The 25,709-nt window shown below is 55.5% G+C and overlaps 1 protein-coding gene across 2 annotated transcripts in view; it reads left to right on the top strand.

Annotated features, from left to right (window-relative positions):
* SUSD4 (sushi domain containing 4) overlaps positions 1-25,709 on the top strand; it is an 83,142-nt gene that overhangs the window by 18,456 nt on the left and 38,977 nt on the right. The gene's annotated exons all lie outside the window — the stretch shown is intronic.

The following is a 25,709-nucleotide window of genomic DNA, read 5'->3' on the forward strand; positions in this document are numbered from 1 at the left end:
AAAAAAAAAAAAAAAAAAAAAAAAGTTAATCTTCTCTAACCTTATCTTGACTCACTTCGTAGCGTTCTACTTTGTGCGCGTCCTGTGATGTATTTAACCGACGTGCTGTGTATTCAGTGCTTGAGAAACGGGCAGTGTAACCAGCTGGCAAACCGTCTGATCCGTACGAATACAAACCACGATCACCGGCTGTAGACAGGGCCGTGCGCAGAACCGGCCGGGGGCTCGCGAGGTCAGGAAGGGCGTTCCTGGGGAGGTTAGCGCTGAGCGGAGGGGAGTGTTCACCCCCGTGAAGGTGCCGGTGGGCTTCCAGGTGGAGGAGGAGCAGAGCTCCTGTGTGGTGAGGTGGCGCGGGCTGATCGAGAACCTGGGAGAGCCCATCTTTATTGGCCGCTTGCATTAATGGTTCGAACTGTCAGTTCATGTTCTTCGTCAGTTTCTCTGTTGGTGCTTTTGTCTTTTTCTTATTTATAAAAACGCTTCAAGTATCCGCCTTTCCAACTATGTACGAGTACTGGTTTTGCAGCTTTCTTTTAATTGTTAATGAAGAAAAATCTGCATCTTTCCTCCACATTCCCACCAGCTGGTGTCATGCTTAGAAAGTTCTCCACCAACCCAAAGTCACTTAAATATCCACCTATATTTTCCATATTCTATTTGTGACGTTTAAACTTTGGGGCAATCTGGAAGTTCGTGTCTGTGTGTTTGGAGAAGTGCGGACATCGTTTATTTTTGTCCAAATGGTTAGGCAGTTGTACGAACATGACTTACCGAGCGGCCCATCCTTTTCCCGCTGCGTCGGAATATGCCCCCTCGTGATAGACTAACGCCGTCTAGATAGTTGGGTCTGTTTCCGGGCCTTCGACTACATTGCATTGATGCCAACGCTGCTCCCACGCTATTTTACTGCTTCTCCCGTTTAAATCTGAGAGAGCAAATCCCCGGTCATTACTCTTGTTTTTCAAAGTGGTCTCAGCCAGTCCCATGAAATTATTCTTCCACATACATTTTAGAATCATTTTGTTATTTAGTAGATTAATTTGGGGACAAGGGACATCTATTCAATACTAGTATTGTCAGAAAAACAGCAAGCCTCTCCCTGTTACTTTAAATCTCCGTTTGGGTTCTTGGGGAGAGCATTTTTTTATTTCTTTCTATTTTAAATATTTTATTTATTTATTTGAGAGAGCTCAGGAACAGGGGGAGGGTCAGAGGGAGAAGCAGACTCCCTGCGGAGCAGGGAGCCCAATGCGGAACTCGATCCCAGGACCCCGGTTTCATGACCCGAGCCGAAGGCAGACGCTTACCTGGCTGAGCCCCCCAGGGCCCTTGGGGAGAGCGTTTCTAAAGACAACATCAGCCCCGAAGGTCCTGCTTTCCTGTGGAAAATACCCCGGCCTGGAGAACACGCCTGAGCTGGAAACTGGACCAGGACACCAAGGGCCCGCGATGGTTTTCCCGACCTGTGTGCCCAGGCCCTGTGTGTGCTCCTGGCCGAGGCCCCATGGTGCCTGTGGTCCCCAGGCCAGACCCCAGCCCTGAGTGAGAAGCGGCCACAAAGGGCAAGAGGTGCTGCGTTTCTGCTCGCTCGCGTACGCCACACCCTTCTCAGTGCTTCTCGTGTCTTTCCTTGTTTACTCCTAACAGGACCAGCAAGTTAGTGATGGTGAGCGCTGTTTGACCCCGAGGGAGGAGTGACAGAATGTGGCCCAAACGGGCAGGGGTAATGACCACTGGGCAGGAGGCAGGTGGTGTCTGTTGAAATGCGTTTATTCCCAGGCCTCTCTGAACACAAAGCCCACCTCTTTCCACCAGACCACGGCCTCCTTCCCGCGGGAGCGGCCCCCTCCCTGCTCACTAGCTGGGGAGGGGAGCTGGGACCAGCCCTGCGGGTGTGGCTGCCCACGCAGTGGTTAGCAGGTGCGGACGTGGGGAAGCAGGCTGGTGTGTATTTGAAAGGAGACCCCCTGCACCCGTGCGCCTGGCGTTCTGGGGAGGGGGCTTGATGGGAGCCCCTGCTCACTGCTCAGGGTGGCCTGGGCGGGGGCTCCACCGGCGGCAGCTGCCCTGCCCGTGGGCAGCCGAGCTGGCGGATGCAGCCCCAGCTTTGCTATTTTTAAGCTGTCCGCTGTGCTCCGGTGGAGGCTGCCAGCGCCTGATGCTGAATCACTATCCAGCTTGCTAATTGCGGCAGTGCCCGTGGCCTGCCAAGTATCTGGCAGGCATCTGGCTCTGCGCTTCGGGTTCCGGAGGTGGCGGGGACGGGGAGGGTGACAGACGACCCCCGAGACGGGGCGCCAGGCAGGCCCGGTGCGGCATGGTTCCTGTAGGTACCTCTGGGTTTTATAGATTCACAACAACAACACCTCCCCAAGTCACCAGATCGTTGCCGGATGTGAAGATGAGGACTGCGCGTATCAAACACGCATATTTTAGCTGTCAAAGCTGCTTTCGTTCCTTGCCTCAGAGCAGACAGGGCCGATTCGCAAGCGATCAAAACGCCGCGTAGCGCATGGGAGTCAGATACAGGAGGTCGTGCGCGTCCCTCCATATTTCTGAGACGGGAGATTTAAGCAATGTTCCTGCGGGGGAGTCTCTCTCGCAGCAGGCCTGCCCGCTCTGCCGGCTCGCGCTCTCCCTCCCCGAGCACCTGCAGGGCGCAGCGGGCTGCGTTCCACCTCCTGTGGGGAGGTCTTCCTGCTGGAGCCCCTGGTGGGCGCACGTCCTGGGGAAGCCCCTCAGAGGTCAAAGCAGGGCAGATGTTATGCCTTCGGGTGAGCAAGGGTTTGAAGGATAGGCTTCCCAGCCCCTCGCTCACCTCTGGAAGGCCTTCTCTGCACCCACGTGCGTTCCTGCCTCTTCCCCAACACAACGGTGATGTGGTTTTCAATCACGGAGCCGGCTGGCACCCCACCCGGCTCCACACCACGTGGAAGGGGGCTTCCTCTCCCCTGTCTGCTGAGGTGGCCCCTCGGAGGGACCCAGAAGCTTCCAGAGCCTGAACTCCTATCCGTTGCAGAGGCAGGACGGAGTTCCTAGAGCTGGGCTGTCGTGGGAAGGGGAGCGATGGACAGTGTGCGGCTCCTGGGTCTCAGACAGCGGGTGTTGGCCTCTTGTTCCTTCTTCCTCGCGGGACGCACGATGCTCTGGTGCAGATGCCCACGTCACAGGCAGATGCCGTCCCAGGACTGTGCCGTGGAGTCATCCTCAGGGACCGTGATTCCTGCAGGAAGATTGCGGGCTGTTGCTGGCATTGGGGGGCAGGTGCGCCCCAGGTGAGGGCCGTGTCAGTGGGTCTCAGGGCCTGCGGGGTTTGGCCCACACTTTCCTTGGCCCGTGGACCTGCCGCTCACAGGCTCGAGAAGCTCCTGGCATCCCAGGACGGCGGCCGTCACGGGGTGGGAGCACATGTTCCTCCAGGGCACGGCGACAGGTGCCTCTCAGACACAGCCCCTGCTCACTGCTGGCCTGCCCTCCCGCTCCTCCTCCGCAGCTGGCCCTGGACAGAACCGAGTCTCTCTCCTCACTTCCAACTCCTTCTTCGACCCACTGCAGCGTGGTTCCAGCCCCCACGCCTCCAAAATCCTCCTGGGAGGTGTTGCCTCGAGAGAACACGTGAGCACCAACCCACGGACACCGTGGAGTCGTCTGTTCTCAATGCCCTTGAGCTCTTTGTGGCCCTTGACGGCTCCTTCTAGAGAGTCTCCTCCCATGGCCGCCGGGCATCACCCACCGGCTGTTCCTCCTCCTGGGCGTCCGTCTGTCCGTCCGTGCCAGCCGATGCAGCCTGGACTCGACTTCCACCCAGACCTGGGGTCCTCCTTCCACTCGGAGTTCTCCCTGCACCTGCTCAGGGTATGTGCCCCCCACCTCCCCAGTCTGCCTGAACTGAAGTATATTCTTCTCTCAAAGTGCTCCTCTCCCCAAGCTCCCCGTCCCCGTGAGTGGCATGGTCGTCTGCCCAGCTCTGCAGGCCCGGGGCCTGGGCTTCCTGCGTCCAGCATGCCCTTCCCGCCCACCCTCCCCTCTGTGAATGGACTGGTCACTCCAAACATTCGCTGTTTCGGAGTCGTTTGCTGGCTCCCACGTTTTCTGAGGCATAAACCTTACCTATGGGTTTTTGGATGTTACTGTTGGCTTCTTAACATGGACGGCATGACTGTTCCCTTCCCTGGTTCCCATTCTTCCTGCCCTCAGGCAGCTGTCTCCACAGTTTTGTGAAACCATGGTCACTGTTTAGGCTTCAGGAACTTTGTAAGTGCCGTTCACTGCTGAGCCACATGTACGTGGGTAATATTTCCTTTTTTGTTTTTTTTTTAACAGTTTGTGTTTTTCCAGGAGTTCCCCATCATCTCGTTGGGTTTTGTTTAGTTTTCTCTTTGGCAGTATTTTCTGTGTTTCTATACTTAATTCTTCCCCCAGTCTCTAGAAGAACCCTCAGTCTCTCGATGCTCTGCTCTGTGTGGTTGAATGCAGTCGGTTGGGTGAGCGATCACACCCACTTTCCCTGGGCACGTTCCTCCTGAGCCCACCGACCCCTGCCTGGGCCCGGAAGGCTGTTATCCAGGTTTGCTGCCATCTCTCTGACCCCCTGTGTTGGGTCCCCCTTTTCTGAGTCTGTCTTCCCATTTCTTGGATGAGCCCCGAGTTTGGTGGGGCAGATGCTCTAGGAGCTCCCTGAATCAGGGGGTTTGAGAGGTAACTATTGTGGGATTGTTGAAATGTCTTCTCTCCTCGACTCACACGTGACCGGTAGGAATCACCCCAGAGGTTCCAGCTTCTGGAACTCCCACCAAGGAGTCTGGGGTCATTCTGGTTCTCGGTTTCAGTGTAACCTGCCCTCCTGCCACCAGAAACTTCGGGTCTTCCCTTTATGTCTGCTCCCTGAGATTTCCCAGTACCGTGCGTGACCTGGGTGTGTGTTCGGTTGCCTGTTTCTTGTCCAGTGGGGGGCTTGTGCCCCTCGCTTTCTGCTCTCGTGGCTGTGACAACTCCACTCTTCATTCCCCTCTTCTTTCCGGATTTCATATCGGCAGGACGCTGGAACTCCCAGACTCCACCCCGTATTGTTCTTTTCTCCTTGACTTCCCATCTCTTGGATTTTTTTGTTCCCTTTTCTGAGAGATTTCCATAACTTTTTTCCATATTTTTCTGTCGTTTTTTTTTTTAAGCTACCATATTTTAATTACTAGGAACTCTTCCTTTTTATCTAGTCATTTTTAGAATGGCATTCTGCTCTTGTTGCTTGGATATGTTCTCTTGTTGCGTGGATGCATTATTTCCTATCTTTGGGGCTATGAACGGTTATGTTTTTCTTCTGGGGTGTGTCCTATTTCTTCATATGCTGCTTCTCAGCTTGGAGACTGCCTGACCATCCGTGATTACCGCTGAGACCCACGGGGGCTGTGTGTGCACAGGTGCAGTGGTCTGGGCTGTGGCAGGACCCAGGGACCATCGTGTAAGTGCTAGGCACCACCAGCCTGATGTGCTTCCTTTTGCCTTTTGTGTGGACAAGAGTGTTTTCTCTATAAGCCTTCCTCCAGGAGTTCAATTTTGTTCTTTAAACCTGTAGGTGGAATTCCACAGGAGTCAAGTCCAACTCCTCTCCTCCCCCCCTCGTGGTGTCCCGTGGCACAGAGGAGAGTGGTGCCTGCTGATCCTTCGTCAGGGGCGGGACAGGGTGTGACCTTCAGACATGGGTGCACCCTCACCCTGCCTCACCTCTCCAGACCCGAGTCAGCGGCTGCCCTCCCCCCTGAAGAGCAGGGGCCCTCCAGCGGCACACTGGCCACTGGTGCCCACCCAGGCCCCGGCCCAAGACTGCCCCTGCATCCTGGGGGCAAAGCACACATGGCTGAAAGAAGCCAGACACCAGAACGTACAACCTGCTTTCGACCCTGAAATCAGCCCATTGCTGGCTGAACAGGTTGGGGCCAGTCAGTGAGCCCCTCCGGGCTGCAGCTTCCTACTCTGTCAGAGGAACGATAAGGTGCTTACCTTCCAGGGCTGATGGGAGGGCTCAGAGATATTATACAGGAGGCGCTCAGAACCCTACCTCGCACCCGCTAAGCCGCACACGCTGACATCCTCCGCGCTGTCACTGAGCTCCCCTCGGCTCTTCTGGGAAGACCTCCGACTTCCCTGCGCAGGGCCGAGCCTCTCCCTCTGTGCCTCTGAACGCCGTGCGCACATCCCCAGCCTCACCTACCACAGCGCTATAATTACTAAACCGTGTGTCTGTCAATCCAACCACACCAGGCATTCTAAATCTTTTTGTGCTGTGGGTCCCTCCCTGTGGTGTTGTGTTGAAGGCAATGGACCCATGAATATAGCATTTTTATGCGTAACATAAGATGCAGAGGATTATAAAGGAGAGTGATCATATTGAGATACAGTTACCAAAATATTTTTAAAAACAGATCCATGATGTGGCGTGTGTGTGTCTTTATTAACACATCAAGTAATGAGATTTACCACTGGCTGTAATGATTGCCCTAATTTCAAAGGAACAATGAGCATAGATGATATTTTGAGATACTCACAACAAGTAGAATGAAAATACCCGTGATTTCTGCTGCTGACAAAGTCGCAGGGACTTCTAGCATCACTTGGGGCGATTCCCTGCCTTCCTGAGGAAAGGGAATGCTACTCTTCACCGGGAGACGAGCAGAAATAAAAGGTACTTCTTTCTAAGCTAAGACCTCTTGGATTCTTCAGAGAACATTATCTGGACTGGGAGCTTCTAAGAATTCACTGTCTATTTATCTTTATAACCTCAGTCTCAGGCATAGAGCTTGGAACACAGGAAGGACTTAGCATGCTTCTTTTAAATTAATAAACTTAGGACATTTTGCCAAATAATTGATGCAAGATAGAAGCTGGGAGATGCTGTGCGGCAGGCAATTAGGTAGATAGATGGCTGGGGATGCGTGTGTGTGCACATGTGCATGTGTGTGTGTGCGTATATGTGTGGTCAGGAGTGCGGGGGCTGGGTGTATGCATGTGTATGTGTGTACATGTGTGGTCAGGAGTGCGGGAGCTGGGCGTGTGCGTGTGCGTGTGTGTGTGTGTACATGAGCGGTCAGGAGTGCAGGACTGGGCGTGTGCGTGTGTGTGTGTGCGTGTGTACATGTGTGGTCAGGAGTGTGCGGGCTGGGCATGTGCGTGTGTACATGAACGGTCAGGAGTGCGGGCCTGGGCGTGTGCGTGTGTGTGTGTGTGTGTGTGTACACGTATGTGGTCAGGAGTGCGGGGGCTGGGCATGTGCGTGTGTACATGAGCGGTCAGGAGTGCGGGCCTGGGCGTGTGCGTGTGTACATGTTGGTCAGGAGTGCGGGCCTGGGCGTGTGCGTGTGTGCATGTGCGTGCGCACGTGTGGGAGGCATGCAGGGCTGCAGTGGAGGTGTGTGTCTCTCACACGATGTGAATCTCTGGTTGGGAGTCTGCCTCCTTGACTGGAGCAGGATTCCCATGGACACAGACCGTGTCTTATTTTTATGTTTGTGCAACAAAAATGATATTTTGAAAATGTTAAGTGGACGTATTTTCGTTCTGTCCTTTTTCATTCATCCCTGTAGCCTGGCCTGTCCCCAGGGGCGAGGCGCGCAGCCCCAGGAAGGTCGAGAGAGGGAAGGGGGCCTCCAGACGAAGGTGCCACCTGCCAGCCAACAGCCAGGGGAGTGGACAGCCCTCCCCGCTGGGGAAGGGACGGGGCGCGGGGGCAGCACCAGGGCCCTGAGAAGACGCGGCTGAGGGCACTTACTCCCTGCATTCGTGCCTTGGCATCGCCAGGACACACCTGCCATGGGAAGGGAAACGCTGCAGCGGTGGGTAGCCGAGAACGGAGGGCCAGCGGTGCGCAGGGGGCGGCTGTGGAGAGGAGACGGGCTGGGGCTGGGACTGAGCACGAGGCCGAGACTCAGGACAGACCAGTGGCAGGTGGCTCTGCCGGGGGACCTCACGCCCAAGCGTTCACCAGCGGCTGACTCGGGCCCTGGACGCCAGCAGGACGCCTGGTGGCTGTAGGGCAAGGACTCTGGGAAGAGCTCAAGGCCAGCGTAGCACACCCGCCCCCACGGGGACGGCTGGGCTTTCCTCCCCCCAGACACCACGACAACACTTGGGACGTGGGGTCGGAGCGCAGCCTCCACAGGACGGAGCAAAGAGGCGGCAGTGGGCCCTCGGCAGGGCCACATGGCACAGCAGGACTGCATGCGCTGTTCTCATCAACCGCACCCGCCCCCCCAGGTCAGCACGGCGTCAGGCGTTGGTCCTCCCTCAGTGCGGTCGAGATGGCCTGCGAGTCCTCTGCCCTCGTTCTGCCACGGGGGAAGGAGCCAAGGCGTTTGGAAATTTGAGTGCCTGCTTACTTCGGTCGTCCCCAGCCAGGATGGGGCTGAAAGTTCGTGTTATGTGGTGTGGAGCCATGTAGGGGCCCCTGTCTCCTGTCTTCCTCACCCTCCCACATGCCGAGAAAAAGAAAAAACAATAAGCAAATTCCAAAATAAGAGGATTCCCAAATAATACTGTCATTTGATTGAATGGAGTCGTAAAACAAAACTCAGGGAAGACATGACTCTAACAGAAACGTATTGAAAGTTAATGGAGGTTCTACAGAATTTTAAGGAAAACAACTCAAAAGGTATACAAAGCCTCGTCGACGGTGCATTTTCCCATCAACTATACATTGAGCTCGTCCTCCGATGTCACCCAGAAGGGCAAGTGTCCTTCCTGGCTGCGCTCCCGCCACTCGGAGGGGCACAGGGCATCCAGGCCAGCGTCAGGACGCGAGGAGTGCGCCTTCTTTCTCAGCAGCCGGGCAGACACCATCCGCTCCGCCACAGGGCTCTGGCGAGGATCCTGGGCCATGCCTGCCCCGGCCAGGAGTGTGTGTGCCCCCTTGTCCTCCCCTGGAGAGCACCCCCTGCACACACTGAAGGACACATGTCCACGCTGTGCTGAAGACAGCGGTAAAGTCACGAGGCAGCTGGAGAGCGCTTCCTGGCCCTGGAAGGACATTCTGCCGTCCGCCTCCTGGCCCCTCCAGCTGCCGGCCTGCCCGCATCCTGCTTCATGAAATCCCAGCCCGGTCGGGTCGCTGCAGAGGGCCGAGCCGCGGGGACGGAGGCGCCTGTTCTCCAGCCTCTGAGTGCGGCTCCTCCTGGTCTGGCGCCAGTTAACGAAGTGAAGCAGCCCTCAGGGGGGCATGTCGGGGACACTACATGCAGCCATAAAATACGTAAGATGTGGCTCACTGCACACTGGGAGGGTGCTGTTAGAGACCACAGCTGGGCTGGGCTCGGTGGGGGGCGGAGGACACACTCACGGCCGGGCCCTGCAGGAAATGTTACAGTATGTATATAATGGTATGTATATAATGATACATCTGTATCCAGACACGCAGCTGAATTCCAACAAGCACCAAGCACCACCGGGACTAAATGACCTCGGCGAGCTCTTGCAAAAATTGGGTATTTCCTGCTGCTGGGAAATCTATAGATGCTGTTGGCATCTATAACAACCTCCAGGCGCCCACATTCTCGGCCCATTGAACACACAGTTTCCTAGCTTCTGTGTGTTTCAACCAGAGGTCAGTAGTTGTTTTTAAGGCTGTAATTTGGATCTGAGACTTTAAAAACACACACCCTGGGCACTGACGTGAGTTATTCTGTGATCCTTGGTGACAGGAGGTGGCTGTGGGAGGACCCAGACCCACCTCGCGCCACCAACCCTGGTGGCTTGCATCTGCAGAGCCGTCCGCTGTGGTGTCAGCACCCCCTTCCAGGGCGAGCATGAGGATTCAGCGAGATTGCACGTATAAACCACTGAGAACGCATCTCATACTACCAGCCACACACACAAAAATTATTCTGAAAGAAGTTGAAATTAGGGTTTTCTGCTAAACCCGTCAGATTTAACACGTGGGTAATTTTTCTCCTTCCCAAACTCCACTAAAATGAGAATTAAGGAATAAAAAGAGGCATAAACCCCCAACAACACAGAAAACAGGAGAAGCAAAACAGGAGAAGCAACAATGCAAAAACAGCCTCTAATTTTTTTTTTTTTTTAATTCATGAGAGACAGAGTGAGAGAGAAAGGCAGAGGGAGAAGCAGGCTCCCAAGGAGCAGGGAGCCCGATGCGGGACTCGATCCCAGGACCCCGAGATCATGACCTGAGCCGAAGGCAGACGCTTAACCATCTGAGCCACCCAGGCGCCCCAGCCTCTAATTTTTAAAAGCGGAGGGTGGACCCAGGAGTCGGCAGAGCCGCGTAGAGCAGCGCGAGGGTGCCCGTTCTGGGCTGCCGACTCCTGGGCCATGGAGCCCCAGGAAGTCCTGCAGAAGCTGGGGCAGGTGGGGGCAGAAAAGCCTGCAGGAGCAGTCAGATCCAGGCGCTTCCCCAGCTGGGGCCTCGGGATGAGCTGTCCCCCTCAGCAGGTGCAGACCTTGGCTCTCCGGATGCCCCAGCCAGAGATTCGGGGGTACCACCTGCAGCAGAGAGCAGGCCCAAAGCAGGGGCTTCGGGGAAAGTGTAAATTGAGAGACCAACACCCCTCCCCACGGCTCTCCCACCTCTGCAAGAATGGCAGCCTCCAGGACACGCCCCTCATCCCTGCGGAGGGGAGACATCAGAGGCCCTCCTACTCCCAAGATGACCAGGCTTGGAGAAAAGAGGGAACCACCTGCCCTGACAAAGTGGGTGAACTCCAGCCCATTTTCAGTGAGTCGCAGGAACCCTGCAGGATGGAGAGGGGCTCAGCCCCACCGGGAAGCGGCAGAGCTGGATTCGCAGCCGTGCCTGGAGCTCCTATACCCACCCCACTGCCCGCCCCCAGCGCTCTAGGCGAGGTCACACCCTTTGTTACTTTGCTGGTCGGAGAGGTCGGTGTGGAGCTCTTTATAGAACAACACGAAGAACCGTGGAGTACAATTCAGCCCTGGGAACGACACCGATGCTGGCAGAAGCCCGCGTGCCCAGCGCCGTGACGCTGGACCGTCCAGGCTCCTGCTGCTGCATGCCCTGGCCGGTCGTGCATTTTCCGTGTGTGTGCTCCGGACTTGCCTGCGCGCCGGCATGGCAGGAAGAGGGTGTCCCGAGGGGAGGCTGTTGCCTCACCCTCTGAAGGAGGCAGAGCCCGTGGGCTTAGGAATCTTGTATTCAGAAGGCCGAGCGTCCAGGGGCTCCCGCAAAGTCAGGGCAACCCCAGGGTGGCCGTGGCCAGCCAGGCCTTGGCCTCGTGAGAAGCAGAGCCTTGAGTTTCAGAACCTCAGTATGCAGCGTGCTTCTGGGGGTGAAGGAGGAAGGGGCTGTTGGCAGCTCTGTGTCCCCAGGGCTTCCTGAGGCCTTTCTGAAGGACCGAGTGGGATTTCAGAGCCGAATCTTTCCAGGACCAGGTTGAGAGCGGACACATCCCAACTCAGGCTTGGCTGGGAGGACTTCGTCCCTGGGGTTCGCGGGGACCCTGGAAACACTGTCTCCGAGGTGCCCCCTTGCCCTCTGGGCCCAGCCCCATGCCAGGGTTCAAGGCCCTGGTGGGGTAATGTGGGGAGGGGCCCGGGCTGCACCGCCCTGCATTCAGATTGGAACTGACTTCTGCAATAGCCTCTCCCTCTCCAGGCTCGGCCCCTTCGACCTCGTGGGTCCATAGGGGCTGAGGGGCAGCCACACCAGACAGATCTGTTTCCCAAGACACACCTAAAACCATAGTGGCAGAAACCTTTTTCAAATGAGTCTTACCTGTAACCCCAACATAGAAGACGAGACAAGTGGTGGCCCCAGAGCCCCCTGGCTGGGCCTCGCCGTCCCGCCTGAGGGGGACCCTGATGCGGCCCACGCTGGGGGGGAGGACTTCCCAGAGGGTTCTGGAGCATTTCCCTATGTGCAGATGTCTGCCCGCCCGTTTCTCCCCAGGTTGGAGCTGCTGTCTGCCCACTGAATACTCGCCCGGGTCCTGGGGGGCGGGGGACGCTTCGCTCAGTCCTTGTGGCTCCATGTGGCCCTCCGTGTGGAGACTGAGTTTTAGGCAAACGAAACGTTTAGTGACTTGCGTGAAGTCATAGAGCTGAGCAATGATAGAGCCTCAGCTCAGCCCCAGGTTTTGTGATCGAAAACCAGGTCCAGCTGGTCTGTCTGTCCTCCTGCCACTGTGGGGGCCGTCTGTCCGTCCTGCCGCCACCCTCCGGAGTGAGCAGGGACCCTGTGAGTGGCCCGCAGCTGTGGGGGCCGGCGGCTCCCGCGCCCCGACGGGCTGGTTGTAGGTTTGGGAGTTCCCTCTGCCCGTCAGGTTTGGTAACTACGGCGCTCACGGAGCTTGGGGCAGCGCGGTACTTGGATTACAGTTGATCATAAATACAGGCCAGTCAGAGACTACATACGCAGGGCGATGGCGGGCAGGGTCCCGAACACCAAGTGCGTGTCCTCAGACCCGTCAGCCTCCCGGTGCGTCCGCTTGCATCCCCAGCAGAGAAAGCGCACCCGAGTATGCGCGTCCGAGCGTCTGCTGGGGCTTCAGCACCACGGGCACGGCTGACTGCATCGCGGGCCGCACGGGGTCGAACTGTGTCTTCAACACCCGCTCCTCCCCCGAGGGCAGGCTGACCTCCGTGGCTCACAGCCCGACCCCCTGATCACATGGCTGGTGTTTCTGATGTGGCCTGTCCCCATCCTGGGTCATCCTGTTCCCGTGTGCTGTTGGAGGACCGCCATGGGTAAGAGAGATGAGTCACCCGGGGGATCCCAAGGACCTGGGGGCTGCCTCCTGGGAGTGGGGTGGCGAGGGGGGCAGATTCCTGCTCGCCTGCCCCCCACCCGGCCCTGCTGCTGCCTCGGCTTGCCCCCCATCTCAGCTGGTCGCCCCCCTTCCCCGCCGGTTGGCTCTCTGCGGTCCTGGACCCCTGTCAGCCGGCTACCACCACCTGCCTCTGGGTAACACAGCATGTTTCTGAGTTGCAGTGACCCTGGAAACACTGTCATCCCACCTCTCTCTAGCCGCCTGGTTGGTGGGACAGGGGACATGGGGAGCAGACCCGGGAAGATGGAGGGGCCCGGGGTCCTAGCTGTACATCTGTGCTTCCAGTCAAATCCACTGCCCTTGGGCCTCTGTTTACCAATCAGGTCTTGCTCAAATTACATTTGAATAGCCTTTCAGAGTTTTCGGAGCAGTTAGGGGTCCTTGCTTTCCCGGGCCCCCCGCAGATCTGAGATGGACAAGGTAATTCCAGATCCCTCTTTTTTAGATAAGGTAATAAGGCTCTGGGAGCTTCTGTAAGTTACTCAGTTGCTAGAGCGGGCTAGCTGCCGCCGGGGACACCCGCCCCCAAGGCCAGGGAGTGATGCCACACGGATCACCTTTTTTTCTGGTGAGGCCAGAGCTGCTTTCATGCCCAGCTTGTCCTATTTGCCAGCTAATGAGACAAATTGTAGGCTCCATAAAAAATTAAACAGGGGCTGCTTCGTTTTCTTCCTCTCCAACTTTGAAATTATGACGACCTTATTTGCATGGCAGGTCAGGGTATGGTTGTCGGAGCCTGTAGGATCCATGAGCCCTGAAATGTAAGCAGAGTCCTGTGGTGTTTTCGGGTTGGCTGGCATGAAATATTCTGAGCACCAGCATTCACGAACCGAACCATTAGCCATGTAGATGAGGCACGGGATTCCTGCTCGGCCTGTTGGCTCTAATTAATAATGCCGTACAGGTGGGGCACCACCTGCAGCTTCTCTCTGGAATAATAGCAAGGAGATGGAATGAGTGGGTGATGTGAGTCGGGGGAATATTAGCCAGCCGCTGAATCCCAGATCTCAAATGCCGCTCTTTTAGCAACGAGGACAGAAGGGCAGCGCAAGCCTCAGGCTCGCCCACGTCCTCAGCGCAGATCCCCCGCTTTGTTCTGGGTTCTAGCCAGTGACGGACGATGGTACAGGCTGTGTCTTGGCACTAGAGAAGGAAAAACTAACTTGCTTCTGTGTTACAGAGGTTTGGGGGTCTTACAAAATTTTGCAGGAAAAATAATAACAAAAAACCCTAAGCCTATTACTGAGTCAACAAATACCTGCTTGCGTTTTTTTTTTTCCTTTGTGTTCATCTTAAATTAGTGTATTCCTACTCGGACTGCTCACAAAGCCCCCTCCGTCCCTGCGGTAATACGTAAGGCAGCATTTCACACCGTGGGTGAGGGTGGAAATCTGTGATGAACGGGGTGTCTTTCGATGCCCTTTACTGACTATCATTCTTTTGAAAGCAAAGCTGCTCATTAGCCACCCCAGGCTGCGCAGAGAACACCCTACATCATGCGCAGCGTTTCCCTCCGTGCTCCACGCAGTGTTTAGCTAAGATCAGAGAGAAGGATGTTGTTTCGGGAATGGTGGTGTTTCGTCAGCCCATTCCTGATCCATTTCCTTTCTTCCCCAGCTAACCCCATTGACAGCATATTTATAATACAGTTTCAGAAATTTAGTAATTCCGGATAGGATGTAACGGTTCATTATCGATGCCGGGCAGATGGCGGTTTTATCCCCGGCATCCATCGGTTTTGCTCTCCCGGTCTCCCGGTGCCTGCCCCGCCTGCGCCCCATCGGTTTTCAGCGTGTGGGCCCCCATCCCAGGAAGAAAGCTGCCCGCAGCACCCGGTGCAGGCAGCCGGGGACCCTCCCCGTAGACCCGCAGGGCCCGGGGTGCTCGGAGTCAGCACCGCTCCTCCAACAGGGAGATGACTTAGGGATACCACTAAAGGGATGTTGTGTGGTTGGCAGGCGCCTCGGTGGATTTAATACCCGCCAACACAGAGCCGGTCCTCAGTACACTCTGCCCTGGGAGAGCCCGTTTCATTCTGTTCATCTCTGAGATGGCAAGTCCGCCGAGAGCCCTGCAGGCTGTCTCTCACCTGGCCAGTCTAACAGCCCCTTGCCATCAGGGTTCGTTAAAACAGTAATGTGGGCTTCTTGATTATAAATGTTCATCACAGAGAATTTGGAAAATGCAGAAATGCGTAAAGAAGGCTATAAAAGTCATCCATCAATCCTGAATCCCAAATAACACAGGTCATATTTGGGCATCTCTCTTTCTCTTCTATGCATGTGTATGTTTTTTTATGTTGAAAACAAGGATCATGATGCATATGCTATTTTGTGTTTTGTTTTTTAAATTAACTATGTGGAGAATTGTCCCATAATCACCCACATTTAATGATTAGAGAATCTTCAGAGCCTTGTATGGTGTGAACGGATCATCAGTGATGACGGTGGTTCGGGCTCCTGAGGAAGTGCCGTGTGACCCACAGGCTGGCGAGTCAGGTGCTGTGCGGTCCCGTGCGAGGGTCCCCAGGAGGGGAGTGATGGGGAGTGCACAGGTTTGCCGCAGCCTGAGGCTAGAACACTGTGGCCAGCCGTGCTGATGGAACAGTCCTGGCTCAGGGCCACAGGGGTCGGCTCGAAAAGCCGCTCTCCCCGTTTGCAGAACGGCACCGTCCCGGGGTCTGCCCAGCTGTGGAGAGGGAGGGCCTTGTAGGACCCCAGGACTCCATGAAGTAGAACACAGCCTTTTCCTGCCTGCCCCTGAGAAGGTTCCTCTCCGCCTCTCCACCACTGGGCCCCCAGGGAGGCCCGCCCCTCCGTGCCAGGCACCCCTGGTGGAGCTCATGTGTGGACGGGGTTAGAACTCGGCAATCAGGCCCTGGTGGTGGTGATGTGCAAGGCCACATGGGGAAACCAGATTCCCTGTGTTTTGTGAATGATAAAATGAGGTCAGAAGAGCCCGCTAGTCAAAGATCTGTCCAGCTCAGACAAAAGACCAGTCCTTGGACGGATATGTCTTGTGCTCGGGATGCCTTTCACGGGGGCATGGTGCGTCCTGGAGTAGCTGCTGTGGGGTCCCTTCTCCCTGCTCTCGCCTGACGTCTGCACGGGGGATGAGGTTCCGTGGGGAGTGGGGGAACTGGGATGCTCCTTCCCCTGCTCCTTCCACGCTCCTTGGGTCGGACCCGGGGCTCTCGTGGCGCCGGCAGGGAGAGTGCTGGGTCGTCTGTCTGTGGCGGCTGCCGTGGCGTCCCCCAGGCTCCACGGCAAGTTCCCCAACCCATGTCTCGGGCCCAGCTCCTCTGGGGGGATCAGGCTGCATCCCCTAAGCTGAGCATGCCGGAGGCCCACGTCCCTGGCCCTCGCGTGCCCCGGTTCCCCTGCTGTCCTGGGGACAGAGGCAGTTGGTGCTGAGTGGGGAGATGGTGCAGGGCAAGGGAAGGAGGCGGTCCACATGTGGGGTGTTCGGGCATCTGTGAGGCGGTGAGGGCGCATGTGGACCTCCTTGTTTCCGTTTTACCTTGCAGCCCTGTTGACCTGTGGCAGGAAGGTGTTTAAGGCCTCACCCTCGGTGCTCGGAGGTGGCTGGAGGAGGGATAGAACATCAGAAAGGTGGTGTTCCCGCGTCCTATCATCAGAAAAGAACGACGCTCTGTGCAAGTCTGTTGGAACGAATTCATGTCGTCCTCCTATCTCAGACAAAATCCTTCCTATTTAACACCCTGACCCCTGTGTGTGCTGCTGGAGGTCGGTTTTGGTAGCGGTCGGAGGTATGGGCACGTCGTCGGGTGCCCGTGGAGGGGGGGCGCCACGCTGTGGCCTCCCCGAGCAGGTGCAGACCTGGCCTGGGGCTCCGGGCCTCCCTCATTCAGAGCTGTGTGAGTCTGCACAGTCAGTTAAACTTTTTGGTCTCAAATTTCTCAGCTATAAAATGAAGGAAATGATTTTGGGAGACTTTTAAGATTCCTTCCAGTAAGAACATTCTGTAATTTCTGTGTGGCTGAAAAGTTTCAGCTGATACATATGTGCATATTATTTTGTAGTTTCCAAAACATTTTTTTAAAGATTTTATTTATTTGTCAGAGACAGAGCACAAACAGGGGGAGTGGGAGAAGGAGAAGCAGGCTTCCCGCCGAGCAGGGAGCCCGATGCGCGGCTCGATCCCAGGACCCCGGGATCATGACCTGAGCCGAAGGCAGACGCTTGACGACTGAGCCACCCAGGCGCCCCTCAAGATATTTTTTAAAGATCGCATCTGACTTAGATAAGCTTGTAGAGGAGACGGGTGATACACATTGCGTATGGGGCACGTCACTGTCCAGATGGTCCCAACACGTTCAGATGAAGGATCTGCTGACACAAATCCCAACAGCTGGACAATCAGCGGTATTGTGGCTTTGACCTACAACTCCTGGGGGGACTGAGCGGACATACGGGCAGGTTTGTCGAGGCGGCTTTATAAAGGGGGTGGAAGCCAGATTTTCCTCCAGAGAACAAATGAAACTGGAACAGAGCCCTGATCTCTGTTACTCAACTGAGTACACAGTGAGGTTTAACTGTTAGCGGGGGACAGAGGGCGGTCCCCTCGAGCCCCGTGGCCCGACATCAGCCTGCGGTTGCCTCCCAGGGGATCTGGACTCCCGTCTGTGGTGGAACCACCGGCGGGAAGCGGGGCGGACACACAGTATTTCTGGAAAGACTGTGTGAGGATAGTGCTGTTGATCAGCGGCTGGATTTTCATGAAGCGACCGTGAACACGAATGCTATCAGACGTTGTATTGACCCCACGGGGTTGTTACGTGGACGAAAGGAGATCAAATGTACACTTTGCAAACTGTAAAGTTCCATGCACAGGAAGAACAGTTTGAGCATCGCTCTACAGCGATTGCTCCCAGAAATGAAAGGACATTTCAAGTTTTAAAGACAACAAAGAGCCACGGGCACGTTCCGAATATATTCTAGACATTTTTTTCTTTTTTTACGCCACGAGTTGTCTCCCGGGCTGGGTCAGTCTGAGGGTGTGTGCTTTGGGAGGTCGTTACTAGTTTTCATCAGAAAGAGACTAGAAATCCTGGAGTTTAGGAGCAGGGGGGATCTGGGAGGTCTTCCAGTCGCCTCATCTAGTGAGAAGACTGAGCGACCTCTCAGGGCCATAGCTGACCAGCTGGCAGCCTCCTTATATTTGATAAGGACTTGCTTTAGAAAAGAGACCCATTTTTGACTTACTAATCAGCTTTGTAATTTATCCACGTTCGTCGGATGTCGTCAACTAATAATCCCAAGGTTTACGTCAACGATGAGATGTCCGTGCCCCATCTCCTGTTGATAGAAGAGACCCTCGGACTGTTCTGACGGGTGGTTTTCTGTGCTGCTTTATTTCAGACGCAGAAAGGCTTGTTCTGTTTCTCCGCGTTGTAATATCGCAGTCTGGAGTAACTCTGTCCTGTTGTTGGGCACGCGTTTATGGAGCGGTACTGAGACTGGACTGGAAACCACATTATGAGTTAGCACCGTTACCAGTTTTATAGGAGCTGAGACTGAGTGAAAGGATTTCGGAATAATTGGGTAATCAAAGCGAATTAAATCAAGAGGGGGAAAATACCAGTTTTGGCGTCAAATGGGGAGCGCGACGACTTCCACATCTGTGGTCTTTATGCATTTTAATCAAGTCTAAATTATGCTATTAAGATTTACTTTTGCTGCATTTACTTGCTCAGACACTGAGACGCAGCCGACTTTGTATTCCTCTCTGGGTACTTCGTGAAACATGGAAGCATTCTCACGGTTTCCGGGGGGAGAGTTCCCTCCCTGCTGGGCGCCGGGCGCGGGCTGTGTCCCCCAGGCCACGGTGGCTCTGGGACAGCAGGTGTGCGCGGTGTGAGGCGGGTGTGAATCCTCTGCAATGAACGGTGCGCCGTGCTGGGACGCAGAAGCAGCCCCGCAGCAACTCGCCTGGTCTTGCTTTCTGGCGTCTTGGCTGTGTTTCCCAGGGAATCCTGCTTTTTCGGTGAGAAGTCTGTTTAGCCTAATAAATAGTAACAGTGATCGGCATCTCTTTTTTCCAGATGTCCCTTTAAGTACGTAAAGGGATGCTGCGCAGAACTGTGGCATGACGGAACGCCGTGTTCACAGACAAAATGAACTTAGTAGGCTTTGATTTCCTTTGTTGCCTTTTTGATCTTGTATTGGAAAATTTGTCCTGAACCTGTTCTTTGGCTCGAGCAATTTCTGCATGTGTTCTGTTTGGTTTTGGTCTGACTCGCTGGTCCCCGGGAGTGTGCCCATCCTTGAACCCGGGCGGGGGAGCCTGACTGTTTGCTCCGTTGCAGAGCGCCCACCATCTCGCGCTGCCCACCGCCCTCCCCTCCAAGCCTGGCTCCCGATTCACAGAAGGCCGACTCCGGAGCTTTGTGTGACTCGACTGTTTGCCAAGGGCAGGATTCTAGAAGTATTTGTTATTGTTCTGACGTTCAACAGCCATTTGCAGAGACAACTCTAGGGCAAGTTAGGAAAAGAGCCCAGATATTTTTGGAAATGAAGGTGGTTCTAGGAAATCAGGCGATTGCCTCTTTATGAAGCCATATGTTTTTGTTCTTGAGGGAACTGGTTGAATATTAATGACATAATGGCTTACCTACGTTTGTTGTGAACTTACCACATGCTGGCCATTGCGTTACTTACATTTCTCAGTAGCCCTAGAAGCAGGTGCTTATTCTTACAGTACCTGTTTTATAGACGAAGAGAGCTGAGACACAGAGAGGTGAAGTAATTTACCTAAGACCACACAGCTAGAAAAATGGCCAAGTCAGGATGCAAAGCGCACAGCCTCCCTCCACAACCTAGAGCATCCACATTATTTGAAGTAAATTTATGTTTTCAAATAGAATCACAGGGTAGAGTATATTTAAAGATGTGTCTTTCAAACCTTTTTACCTGTGAACCATGGAAGCAAATCTATTTTATTTTGCAGACTAACAACCACTAAAACCACACGAAACAGTTCTCCCCTTACTGTGTGGGATGCACTCTGACTTTTCCTTTTTGTTTCCAAAACGTTGTGACCCTTAAAATTGATTCCGTGACTTGCTGTAAGGTCACAACTTGCAGATCACAAACTCCTCACGGTCCTAGATGTAAGCTCCCTTTTCGGGGGGTCTGGGCTCACGTGGTTTGTCGAGTGAATGCCCGTTGGCAGCTTTCCCCCAGTGCCCGACACTGTATGTTGACCCACTGAGTATATAAATAGATTATAATAATCCCCTCCTCTCCTCCTTCCCTTTTCCTTTTAAAAACAAATAGCTGAAATTTTGCCAAACATGGAGATTATTTAGGCTGGAACAGAGAAGGTCAGGAACCACTTAATAATGGTCTTGTTACGGAAATATGGGTTATAAGTGAATTTTTATAAAGCAAATTCCGTTTTCCCATTGCTTTTAATTGTAATTGTGAAGTGTTAAATTGTTAATTTGCTGTTTCTCCTGCATTCCGACTCTTGCGAGGGTCTTCTGTGGCCCGCCCTGGCTTCTCCTGGAAAGGTGTTGGGCCCGGAGTGGGCTCAGCTCCTCGGTCCACGGCAGCCCCGGGCCATCTTGCTCAGTCCTTCCACACTCTGGGGAAGACGTCTGTCACCGGGGAGGGGAGTCCTCTGAGTGTTCGAGCCTGACCTTGGCAGGACGGGCCTCCAGAATGTGTGGGTAATGTTCGGTTGGCTGTGAGGTGGCTGGAAACTTCCGGCAAGCTCATGGTTCTGTGTTCCCCGACCGCCATCAGTGTGGGGCATTGCGTTTGAGTATATTGGTGTTGAGGGTTGATTTATTTGCTGGATAGGTTTTGCCTGACGTCATTTCCTCAGTGTTGTCTCTCTGGCTCTTTTCGTTGCTGATGCCTGGTTACAGACACGCCACCGGCTCATATGGTTTCTGGAGTAGGACGGGCTGTGGATGCACGCGTTCACTGGAATAATCGGCTAAGGCCGTTGGGAGAGCAGGGGGATTTTTGTGGCAGTGGGGAAGGCCGAGATGGCATCCAGGGCAGTGCGAAGGGGGTCGGAGGGGCCCCTCACCAGCAGGCCCTTGGGACCTGCCCGGCTGCCTTTTGTTGGTGCTTGTGACGCAACAAGCCAGGTGCCGAAGCTTTCAGGGTCTTCAAACATAGCAAAGGTGTTCTGAAGATCTTTCCCTGCTGTGACAGAAGGAAGGGTTCCCTCCTGGTCGAGAGGCTCGCTGAGGCACAGAGACGTCTCGCTGGTTAGTGGTCTCAGAGACTTTGTTCGCCTCACTGGTGATGAGAAAAAGCAGACTCTGTGCAGGGGAAGCTGGGTGTGTTCAGATCTGCTGGAGGAGAGCATCGTGTTGCCAGGAGGGACTCCTTGGGGTCACGCGGGGTCACCGAGCCTCCCCGCCTTTACTCGGGGCCGCCGAGGGTGCGAGTCCTGCACCGCACCCAGCTGCTTCCGTCTCAGGAGCCTCTCCCTGGGCCCGGGCTGCGGCCTCTCCCGAGGCTCTCACCACCCATGTCGTCCACAGCATACTGTGGTCAGTGGGGGCCCCATGGCCGGCTGCCCCGAGTCAGCGTGTGTCGGGTGACACAGAAGGTTCCCCGGCCCCATCTCACCGAGACCGTGTGCCAGGAGGTGTCAGGGTGGAACGAGCATGAGGATTGTTTCCTGCGCAGTGATGAACCTGTCAGAACCCCCGCTGAGGGAAGGACGGTCCCCATGATGTGTGCACCCTCCAGGACTAGCTCAGGGATACCTCCCCAGGAGCCATCCCTCCCGCCACAGAGTCTGATCAGGAGCCTCTCTTCCCATCAAGGCACCTGTGCCCAGCACTCCTAGAGCACCCCTCACCCTGGCAGCGTTGTGCTCTGCCTCACAGCGTCTCCCACTGGGTTGTGAACTCTGGGGTGGGGGAACCATGTCTTATCCTTCACTTCCTAGCACCCAGCATGTTGTGCAGTGAGTGGGCATGCCACAGGTGCTGCTAATGAAGGGCAGAGGGAGAGAGATGGAGGGAGGGAGGAGGATGGAGGATGGAGGATGGATGGATGGAGGAGGGATAGTTGGGTAGATGGAGGATGGATGAATGGATGGATGGATGGATGGGTGGATGGATGGATTCCACAGATGAGGGAGGCACGAAGTACTCTCCCTGAGCACAGACAGGCTCTTTCCTACACCTTCTCACCCTCCTCCCTTCTCCCAACCTGAGTGGACTGAATTCCTTAATTTTTTACAACCTTCTTCCCATCCACACCTGCACACACCTCCTCCTCCCTCTGCAGTGTGGGGCCAGAGGTGGGTCTGGGTTAGGGACTCTTTGGGCAGTCACACCCACTAACAAATGAGCCACACTGACCACCAGTCATAGGCACAGACCCCTCAGCTTGTCACACCCCCTGCCCCAGGCAGAAAGCCATTCTCTCTCAGAGGACAGATAACCCAGGTGAGAGCTGAGCCTCCGTGAGATCCAGCCCTGGATCCATCAGAAGAATGACTCCTGCTCTCATAATAAATGGGAAAACTATGCTGTGAGGACAGAAAAATTTCCTCAGGGACCCAGCTCTGTGCTCTCCTTATGTATTCCTTCCCTGTCCACGTCCTCTGCCTCCGAGGGACCATGGCTAGGCTCTGCGTCTCCGCACCTGGACAGTCCCAGCATCAGGATGCTGCTGGCCAGGCCCAGCCACTGACGCAGGAGAGGGAATAAGCACGGATTCTAGACATTTCTGTCTAGAAATCAGAAGGTGGGACGGTATAAGAAGAGCATATTCTTCACTCTGGACACCTCATCCCATTGAGCAAGACAGTCATTTTCCACGTCTTGCCAGAGCTCTAGATGCCACTTTTCAAAGTACCCTGGAGGGTCAGTCCCCAGCCCGGGCCATGTCTCTGCAGAGCCGTTCTCTTGGTGTTTTCTGTAATGTGGGGATCGGCCCACCAGACGCATGCCCATTCAGGGGTAGCTGGCCTGCTCGGAGGGTCTGGCCCTGGGAACCTGCCCTCCCAGGCTCCAAATTCTGCTGTACAACCCAGCAGCCACAGCTTAAGGAGGAGAACAGAGTTTACGGGATGATTTCCAGTATGTTTCTCTTGGGGGAAGTGGAAAGAAAAGGGAACATCCCATTTTAATAAGCCCTGGGAGGGGGTATCCCCTAACAGTTCTCCTAAATTCAATCCAGAACACAGCACATATACAAGAGACATTTCACATGTCAACACGACTGGGCCCGGGGCGCCCAGACATTTGGTCCCACAGTAGTCTCGGTGGGTCTGTGGGGTGCTTCCGGATGAGGTCACTGTTGCAGTCAGTAGACTGAGCAAAGCAGACTGCCCTCCCTGATGTGGGTGGGCCTCATCTAATCTGTTGACGGCCTGAATCGAACAAAAGGTTGAGTAAGAAAGACTTCTTTTTCTCTGTCTGCATCCTCAGGCTGGCACCTTCATCTCCTCCTGCCTTCAGACTCGGACTCAGGCTGGAGTGCACACTAGCAGCCCTCTGGGCCTCCAGCTTGCCAAGCGGATCTTGGACTTCCCAGCCTGCATGCCTGTGTCAGCCAGTTCCTTGGTGTGTGTGTGTGTGTGTGTGACAGAGAGAGCGAGCTCTCCTCCTGGCCGAGTTCTCTGGAGAACCCAGATGCATGCAGTCTTCCTAAAGCTATTCAGGCACTTTAAAGATGTGAAGACATGAAAGCCAGCCATTCCCACACCCCAGGGGACACCATTTCTCTCTGGATCCGAGTCCAGGGAAGCAGCCTCCTGGGTGGGGGCAGCGCCTGGGGCCTGGGTTCTGCAAGCCCGGCCCAGAGTACTGGCCTGTGATGCCCTCCCAGGCCCCGACATCTCTACCCCGGCACTGAGTGTCTTTCCTGCGTCTGTGACCCCAGGAGAGATCAGGGGTAGGATTGTAATTTGTACTTGGCTTCTGGGCGGAAGGTAACATGTCCTCTTTCCCCTTCCTTCCGAATGACAGCAGGGGCAGTGACAGGAACGCAGGGTCTTCACCCCCAGAGAAAGGCATCATTATGAGGGTTTGACCCCTCTGTCTGGGGACTTCAGAGTCTGTTGAAACCCACCAGACTGTTCTGTGAGCAACACAAGAAGTCTCTGCAAAGAATCATAAAAAGAAAGCAGTGTGAAAAGCAATCTTTTGGCTTATTATAACTGGAAAGTCATATTCGAGAAAGGAAGACTGTATCAAATGTAGCCAAATCAATTTAGAACTCGGGCTGGTTTCCATTTCTCTGTAAACTGCTGGGTGAGTCTTTGGAGAAAGAAACAGAATAGAGACACAAAAATTGATTTATGCATTAACTTAGGGAGAGGGTCCTGGGGCGGGTGAGGGGAGGGCATCCCTGGCAAGGTTGAAACACACACGGCTGCACATCTGAGCCAGAATCCAGAGCCCCCTGCCCCCCAGCACTCACTGTCCGCCCTACGTGTGGGCGTGGGAACACCGACAGGGCCGGTCCAAGCACTGGCCTGGGGCTCACGGCCAATCGCCCTGCTGCCCCTGCAGCCCTTTCATTGTCCGGGGGTGGGGGGCTCACATCTTCACGACTTTGCAAACCCTTTGAGGGAAAGGACATCTGTCAATGGTTTTGGGGTCTCTGTACCTGTTCACACAGGACTGAGCAAACCCACACACCTGCTTCCCCATCTGCTCCTCATCTGCAGGCTTTCTTTCTCCCTGCTTTGTGGACACAGGTTCAGAGCTCTTTCATCCTCAAATTTTAATACGGTAACAGGAAAGTCTCTCCCTTGACCCTAATGCAGGGATGGCTTGTGCCCTGTGATCCTTTGTTCCCCACGAAGCACCGTGCAGGGGAAGTGCACGCTTGCTGCGGCCTCCCCCTCACTTGTGGGCAGGCAGGCTCCCCCATAGGCCCGTCCAGCCCCAAAGCCGCCCTGGCCGCTCCCTCTCCAGCCAGCGGCCTGCCCCTGAGACGCCTTCCCTTGCTTCTGTGGCCTTGCTCAGGCCGTCCTGTGTTCTCACGCCCTTGGTGGCTGCGTCTGTCTGAGCCACATGTGGTCCTCTCCCCGTGTGTGCTCCCAGGAGGCCGCCCAGCTGTGCCTTTAGCCGCCGCCTGTGTGCAGACCTGGGCTCAGGACAGCGCGGCCTCCGACTTGGCTCTCTGGCTGGTCATCCCCACCCGGCCTGGGTGTCCCAAGGAGTCAGACTCACCGCACCCGCCCGCTGCACCGGGACGGGTCCCCAGGCTGGTCTTCACCATGTCCCCTCCCTCTGCATGCAGGCCCAGCGCCCGACCCTGGCAGCCATCCTTGACGCCTCTCTTAACTCATTCCCCTCCCCCCGCCGCTGTCCCTGAATTCGAGCCTCTGTGTCCTTAGTATCACCTGCGGCCTCTCTGTTCCAGTCCTCCCCCCTCGTCTGGCCCATCATCTCCCTCCAGGACTGCGGCAGGAGCCTCAAGAATCCACAGACCTCAACTGCTGGCCCTCCCAGGAGCTGGACTGGCTGCTCAGAGCCATTTGGAGAGCTTTTCAGGAGGACAGCCCTTCCCCACCCACCAGAGAGCACCTGGGTCTGTGGGTCGGCCTTTCACAAACCGTCCTTCAGATCCTGGTGCAGCTGGTGCCCAGGAGGCATTTCTGGCAGTCTTCCCACCACCGCTTTGCCGGATTGAGCTCCGCCGTGTCCCCCCTCTGCGCCCCACCAGTCCCCTCAGGCGCATCCTCCCTCTGTCTGGCTGATGTCCACTCACCGGGGGCCTCAGCCGTCCCCTGCCACCTGCACGCAGCCCAGCCCTCTGGGGCCGCTCGAGGCTGCCAGACACCGAGGGCCGGCATTGACCAGCCCCATGGAGGGGCTTCCAGACGGCGGGCTCTGTGGGACTCCGTTCATTCCTCACAGGTGTGTGGGGGCGATGGAGGGTGACGAGGGATTCCGTGGGACTCCGT

Source organism: Neomonachus schauinslandi, chromosome 6, assembly GCF_002201575.2.
Source record: "Neomonachus schauinslandi chromosome 6, ASM220157v2, whole genome shotgun sequence".
NCBI lineage: Eukaryota > Metazoa > Chordata > Mammalia > Carnivora > Phocidae > Neomonachus > Neomonachus schauinslandi.